This window comes from Pteropus vampyrus, unplaced genomic scaffold (genome assembly GCF_000151845.1).
Source record: "Pteropus vampyrus isolate Shadow unplaced genomic scaffold, Pvam_2.0 Scaffold19, whole genome shotgun sequence".
NCBI classification, from domain to species: domain Eukaryota; kingdom Metazoa; phylum Chordata; class Mammalia; order Chiroptera; family Pteropodidae; genus Pteropus; species Pteropus vampyrus.
The window spans coordinates 15,577,496-15,585,197 of NW_011888800.1; the positions used below are offsets into that span (position 1 = coordinate 15,577,496).

A 7,702-nucleotide genomic window follows, 5' to 3' on the forward strand; every position below is an offset into this window, starting at 1 on the left:
GGGCCTCACCTGTGTAATTACCCTTTGGCTAGCCTTCCTACCGCAACTGCGGCCAAGTTTACACAATAAGAGAGTCAGAAAGCAACGCGAGTCATCTCCTCGCGCCCAGCCCCCAGCCCGAACGAACTCTACCGGGCAGTCAAGGATCGCCCCCTACCACCCCTATCTCTGAGCGGCCAGGCCAGAGGTGGACCCCGGGGAGGGGTGCACGGATGGGCGCTCGCCCCTGGTCTGCGCAGCCAGCCCGCTGCGGGCCCCTTCCGTCTCGCGCGGCCCGGGACTTCCTTCAGCCCCGCCGCACCGATTGCCGCGCCTGCCCCTCTCCCCGCCGGAGAGTTGTTTTCATGGTTCCCTCAGCCGACCTCTGCTGCCTAACTCGCTCTTCTCTCCGGTCCCGATCCCTCCTCCTCTTGGCACTTCTCTCGGCTGCTCGCCCGGCGACTCACATCACACTCCCACCTCAGACCCGAGGCTCCGAGAGGCGCAGGGCCGGCTAGAGCGGAGTGTGGCGCGCAGCGCCCCCCGGGGCTGCGTCAGGGGACCATGGGGGCCCGACACCACAAGCCCGACACGGCTCCTCGGCGCCCCTGTGGCCATCCACCCCCGCCTCAGCTGCAGCCTCGCTCCGCTCCCAGCGCTCAGCACCTCGCCCCGCCCGACTCGCACCCGAGCCCCGCGGCCCCCGGCCGGCCCGCCTGCCCTGCGCCTCTGCCAGCTCCTCGCCCGCCCGCTGTCTCTAGCTCTGGCGCCCCAGCTCCCGGTCCCCCTCGCTTGCCCAGTTCTTTCTCTGCTGTTTGCCCTGTCAAAACACTGCCCGGATCACGTGTCCTAACAACAGCCAACCCACCACTCGTCACTTCCTCCCCGGCGGCCTCCGCGGCGGACGCCCGGTTGTTATGGCAACGCCCCGCGCGCCCCGGGGCGCTAGCTGGGGGGCCTGGGTTTCGTAGCAAGTGCCGGTCGTCTGCGAGGGTACGGGGGATGGCGGCGGCGTGCGGACGGCGGAGCCCGGGAGGCCCGAGAGGCGCGGGACGCTCGGGTCGCGCTCTGCTCCTGCTTGCGCTCTGAGCCGGCTGCGGCGCGTCTGCGACCAGGAATCCGAGCTGCGCTATTAGAGCACAGGGTAACTGGGGAGATGTCATCCGAGGGCCTGCCCCAGACGTGGAGGATAATTATAGTCTCCTCCTCCACACGGGATGCTGGCGCAGAGTTGTGACCGAGCCCCGAGTGAATTGCAGAGCACAGTGGAACCGAGTCTAACGTGGTTGGGGCAGGAGAATAGGCTGCCATGCGCGTCAGGGACTGGGGAGTTTGGGAACAGCCCCTCAGCCTATATTTTACCAACTCTTTAGAGATTTTAGTAGGATTCAGAAGCCAAGCTCCAGAGGCATTCGCTGTGCTAAAAATAACTTTTATAACATCTAAAACACTGACTCATGCCAGGAGGACACTTTTGACACGGTGTTATTGTTGGGGAGCTGTAATTTTCTTGTTCAGCTTAACAATGTGACATTGCATTTCATGTTGTGATGTTGTGTCATCACTCAAACACAAACAGATGACAAGGATCTGCTGTAATTTAAAAAAAAAAAAAGCAATCCTAACAAGCACTGAAGCTATTAGCTACTCAGTTTACAGGAAAGGTACATACGAGGTTGTGAGCTCAAAATAGGCAAGAAGTACTAAATTTGCCATGCTCTTTGGTTTCTTTAAAAAAAAAGTTTTGTTTTGTTTTGTTTTTAGAAATAATTTTGCATACAAGAATCACAACAGGAAAGTATTAGAATATGTTTAACTTTGGTCTTTGTACCCTTCTGTGGTTTTCAAGGTTTTACAGTGAGTGAGCATGTATTACTTTTATATTAGAAAAATTTTTGTAAAGTACAAGATTGGAAATTGCATTTTTTTTTTTTTTGGCCTCAGAACCATCAAATACATGAAATTTCTATTGTGGAAAATTGTAATATTTTCTAGGCATGTTGATATGTACTATAAAATTACAGTCACAACTGCAATTATTTGCCTTAACTCTAAGATTGTAACTACTCAAAACAGGGCAGAACATACAGGAAGGTAACATTTTATTTTCAAGGAAATGTTCTGGCATTATTAAGATGAAACTTCTGACAAATGGCAACAGCTCCTTAATCTGCCTAATGGCTACAAATGTTAACTGCCAGTGGATTTGACTTTGATATTATTGAATACTGTATTATGCAGTTTCTTTTCTGAACTGAAGTTTTCCTTGTTCTACAATCACTTTTCAATTAACCTTGGTAATGGGAGACAGAAAGAACAGTTACAGATAATCCAAAATCCTAAATTTAGCACAACAGCTGGGACCAGATAACAGCTATTGTAAAAGGCTTACTGGGTGAACAAGGCAGCAAGATCTGTGATTTAGTTCCTTGTCCTCTGCTTAATCTATAAAAGGTATAAAGACCTAAAAAATGTTGAGAGTAGAAGCTGAGGATATTGGATAATGTGAAACACAAACTAAAGAATTCTCTTTTAAATAATTAACAGCACATGGATAAAGATGCTGTGTGAACATTTGTCAGACTACCTTGAAGCTTTTTATTGAGAATCTTTACTCTGTTTAAAAGTTGGAGATCATTATGGCAGTGGAAAAAATAGAAGAGGTATACTTTGGACTCATTCATTCACTATTCAAGTAATTGTTTCATTCACTCAGCACACTTTTACTGAGCACTCAAACACAAACAGATTCTCTAGCACATGCTAGGCTAGAGAATATAAAAGTCACCCCAAACAGGGTCACAATTCTCATGGAGCTTCCAGTATTGACTACTATAGTTGCATGGCCTTGGTCGTCTCATTATCTAGCCTTCTTTCACCTTTAAAAATGAGATATTTGGATTCTGACAGTAAATAATCTCTTTCAAATTCTAAAACAGTCCTGTAATTGCATAAAGTATGTCCAGAGTGTTTGGAAATAAGGACCTACCTACAATGCCAACTCTAAGTGTTGGTGATAAGTGTGTTTGCACCTTGGGGCACCCAAGCAAAACAGACATCTCTGGTTCATACTTGGTGAGGGGTGCTGGTGAGTGAAACAAGGAAGTCAAAACAGGTGGGAGGACCATACCCTTTTTCCATCTGATTTTTTTCTCCATTTTGCTTTCCCCTTATGTTCCAAAGAAGTAATTAACTTCAAAAGAAAGTTAACTCATCTTCGGCAAAGAGGTAATCCCCTCAACTTTTACAGGCTTTGTTGAAATGGGCAGTATATAACAAAACTGTGTATTTAATGGTGGTTTCCGCAAGTTCTCTTACTAAGGTGATGAGAATAACTTGTTTGCTTACTTCATTAATATAAGACTGTTACCATAACCAAAGTCACAGTACCAGTTTAGGCTATGAGAATGAGCGCCAACCGAGAAGGGACTGGTGACTTTTTCTTGTATCTCTAGCACCGAGCAAAAGACCTGGCGCAGAGTAGGAGCTCAATGCATGTCAAGCCTTATAATGACCAATAAAATTTTCTTGTACATGCCCATAAACTGTACCTCTAATACCAACTGGCATATATGTGAAGGATACATTTTCATCATTTTCATTATACTTTTGGTGTTGTCTCGTAATAAAAGGAATGTGTTATGATTGAATTGTGTAAACTTCCCCCCGCCCCCGTAATGATATGTTTAAGCCCTAACCCCTGTACCTGTGGATGTGACCTGATTTGAAAATAGGATCTTTGCAGATATAATAAAATTAAGATGAAGTCATGCTGGGTTGAGATGGGCCCTAAATCCAATTACTAGTGTTCTTATAAAGTGAGAGAGATTTGAAGACAGAGGAGACATGGGGAGGATGGTTATGTGACAAGGAACAGACTGGAATGATGATGCTGCAAGCCTAAGAATGCAAAAGATTGCCGGGAGCCACCAGAATCTAGTTAAGAGGCAAGTAAGGACTTTTCCCCCAGAGACTTCAGAGGGCGGGGGGCTCTGCTGATACCTTGATTTTGTTCTTTGTGCCTTCAGAACTGTGAGAGAATAAATTTCTGTTGTTTTCAGCTGCTCACTTTTGTTGTATTTTGTTACTGTCGCCCTAGGAAACTAATATAGAACTCTAACAAAGAATATTACCATAATTTTTTTCTTGGCCTGTGAATGCGTTGGCTGATATTGCAAATTTTCTAAAAGTTCCAGGTTCTGAATGGTCACCAACCGTGGAGATCTTTAATTCTGTAAAAATTACAGTAAATCAGCTGCAAATGTGAAGAAAATCTCTCGAGTGTCACAAAGGAAAGCCTTATGACCTACAGCTAAGGAATGATCATGAAAAAGTGGTTGAAAATCATCAAATGAAAACACACCATCTTAAATATAGTGATTGGTAGATCTGTTTCATCATAAAGTATTGTGGAAATAAAGAATAGTACAATTAATTAGAATGTACAGATAAATCTAGTCTTGCAAGGTAAAAAAAAAAAAATTAAACTGTACTTTTAATTCTTGAAGCAATGAGATGAAAGGCAAGCTATCTTTTCCACAGCAAAATTATTTCCGATGGTTCACTTAAATTCATTGCAGTTCACTTTTTTCTAAGAGAGAAAGACTGGAGTCATTACTCAGGTATTAGTGCATGTAAATAACCCTCCACCTTCCCTTAAATTGGTTGGTTTGTCCTTTTTTGAGGCTCCTGTTTGTCTGCCTTTTGTAACCACAGGTATAAGGAAGTGAAAAATGATTCTGGTGACTACCTGCAGAAGTGACTGTAGTACTAAGAAATACAAAAAAAGCCTGTAAACGTCAAGCCATAGAAACCTTTAATCTAAAGGTTTGCTGAGCTGCTGGAGGTCTCTGAGCCATCAAGATTTAAGATCTTTTCAAAAATTAATACTTGCTCATTTTTGTGACAGTAATTGTGTTCAGCATTTCACATATATATTTGATTATAATATTACCCTCTTACCTTGTGTATTAGGAAACTGAGGCTCACAGGGGTGAGTAACTTTCCCAAGGCTACATACAGTTAATAAGTGGAAAGATCCTGCTTTCTAAATGGGCTCATTTTAATTTCCATTACTTTAATTTTCCATTAATTTCCATTAAAGTAGGTTAAGTTATTCCAGAATTTTCAAATGGGGACACTAAGGCTCAGAAACATTGAGAATGGTTGCACATTTAGAATGTATATTGTTTTATATAAATTTAGGCTCAATGCTTTGAGATACAAGTTCTAAACAGAATGATTCTTGTTTGTTTATTATTGGTAAACTCCAAAGAACAAATAGTCACACTTAGTTAATAACAACAGCTTACATTTCTTGAGCACTTAAATAGTAAGCACTATGCTGAGTGCTTTATAGGTATTAGTTCATTTAATCCTCACAACATCCCTATGAGATATTATTATCCCTATTTTATAACCAAAGAAACAGGAAAGGGGAAGTTAAATAATATGCCTAAGGTCTAGCAATTAGCAAGTGGCAGAGTCGTGACTGGCACCCAAGGAGCATGGTTGTGGAGCATAAATTATTAATCACTACCCGGTATTGGTCCCATTTAGTTTGGTTTTCCACCCAAACCCTGAATCTTCCTGCTACTGGGCTTTTGCCATTTCCCCCACATAATAGTCCTCTCTAACTCCTATCTAGACTCTTTTGGACTTTCAGGACTCAAAGTCTTACCTCGCAATGCCTTCTAGAGCCTACACTCAAACCCACCCATCTGTTATTTCTCTGAACTCATATTTATGATCTCAAAATCACATTTTCATTTTACCTTTTTAAAGGCAGAGATTGCACTGTGGCCTAAAGTTCCTTTGTCTTTCTTGTGTTGAGCAGCACCAGATTCAAATAATTGCTGAAGACCTGAGGCCATTACCGTTTTCTGGAACTGTTCCAGCCAATACAGCAGCCAGTAGTCGCATGGCCTTTTGGGCACTTAAAATGTGACTAGTGAAAATGAGACACTGAATTTTTTAAATTTTTTAATTTAAATATAGAAATTACTTTTCTCTTTATGCTTGTTAGAGAATCACACAGAACTACTTACCTTACCCCAAACACTGAGCTATGTTCAAAAGCAGTAATGAGTGGACTTCATTAAACAGTTAAATTCTCCATGATCTGGTAGAGACATTAAGTCTATTATAAATTGAGTTACCGATCCTTTAAATCCTTTCATCGAAATATATCAGTTCATTGCATCCTAATGAGAATTCGATGACAGTGCTTTACATGGTAAAAAAAAAAAATCCATACTGTTTGACTTGAAAAGTAGATATAAACAATAGCAGTGATTTCTCTTTCAAAATGTACATGATAAACTAAATGATGAAATAATTCAGAAAAAAATGTTGAGTTTTATCCTTCGAAAACATTTATAAGAGGAATCTTTTCTTAGGTTATTATGTTGTTATCTCAGATTTTTTTTTTTTTTACGTCTACAGCACTTGGTCTTCCTAGGTGGTCTCCCATCCAGGTATTAATCAGGCCCAACCCTGCTTAGCTTCTGAGATCAGGCGGGATCAGGCATGTTCAGGGTGGCATGGCTGTAGACTTTAGATTTTTAAGAAAGAAATAAAAGGTTTGTTGGACTGCACAAAAATACTGCAGAAAATCCCCAACTCCTTTTCACAAAAGGGAATACTCATAATTGAAAGTAAATTCTTCGCTTGTCCCAGATAGAGCTTGATAAAGTAATCTGTAATAATTTTTAATAAATCAAATTTCTTCTGCTTCTATCAGACTCCAAGAGCTCAATGTAGCATAAAGAGAATTCTAAAAGTGATTCTTTTATTTGCCTGGTGTGTATATCTCAATAATTTCATAATACTGTCATGCTTCAGAGAAAACAGAACACTACCTACCTTATAATTCCAAATCGCTCAGGCAAAATTCTGTACTCGCAACTCAATATAAATGGTCTTTAGTTCCAAAATGTCATTTCTGTCTAAGTTTAATTCAGTTCAGCACTCATTAAACTTCATATGCCAAATTCATTGCTGGGCCCTAGAGAGACAGAGATCAGGAAAGCCAGTACCCTCAAAAATTTTATTAATCTAAAAGGATATAGCCATGTAACTAAATAACTACAATTTAGTTTGATAAAGCAAAAAAATTGTGCATAAAGAAAACAGGTGACACGAAGAAGAAAAAGTTACTTCTCTCTACAAGAGAGAGTTGCTAAAGAAGGAAAGATCATACTGGCTATGTTTTGAAAGATGAAGAGGAGGTCATCAGACAGGCAAATGGTGTGGAACAGAGAAAGTTGTTCCTCACAGATGAAACAGCATGTTACTGAGGCATGATAGAACATATTTTGTACAAGATGCCATCTTAGAAAGTCAGATTCAAGGAAGTTAAATGCAAGTGATAGGTACATTAGACAGACGGTTTTTTTGTTTTGTTTTTGTTTTGCTGTTGGCACAGTTCTCCATCTCTCCCCATACCTATGCCTTTCTCACGTAACTTGCAGTCTCTCCTAGTAATAGATCGGAATACATTTCCCAGCTCCGTGTTCAGCCACATGACTTGCTTTAATGAACAGAATGAGGCTGCAGTGACTGTTTTGAGCTAGACTTTAAGAGGTCTAGGCTATTTAATCTTTTGTACCTCTGCCATTACCATGAAAAACAAATAAATGCCTAGGCTAACTTGCTGGTCTTTAGAAGATTAGCCACCTCAGCTGACTCACAAATAAACCCAGCTTTGATTAGTAGAACCACC

The 7,702-nt window shown here is 41.5% G+C and overlaps 1 protein-coding gene and 1 pseudogene across 3 annotated transcripts in view; both read right to left on the minus strand.

Moving 5' to 3' along the window:
• The window catches only part of FAM214A (family with sequence similarity 214 member A), an 82,785-nt gene extending 81,113 nt beyond the window's left edge, over nucleotides 1–1,672 (minus strand). The window contains exon 1 of one of the 3 annotated variants that reach the window (XM_023527865.1): nucleotides 848–1,672. The gene's annotated coding sequence lies outside the window, so the exon portion shown is untranslated. Of the gene's footprint in view, nucleotides 1–9; nucleotides 342–362; nucleotides 795–847 lie in introns of those variants that run through there. The other 2 variants (XM_011355135.2, XM_011355128.2) reach the window with 2 other exon arrangements.
• Nucleotides 1,673–6,414: 4,742 nt separating this feature from the next.
• Nucleotides 6,415–6,533, minus strand: LOC111736421 (annotated as a pseudogene).
• Nucleotides 6,534–7,702: the final 1,169 nt, after the last annotated feature.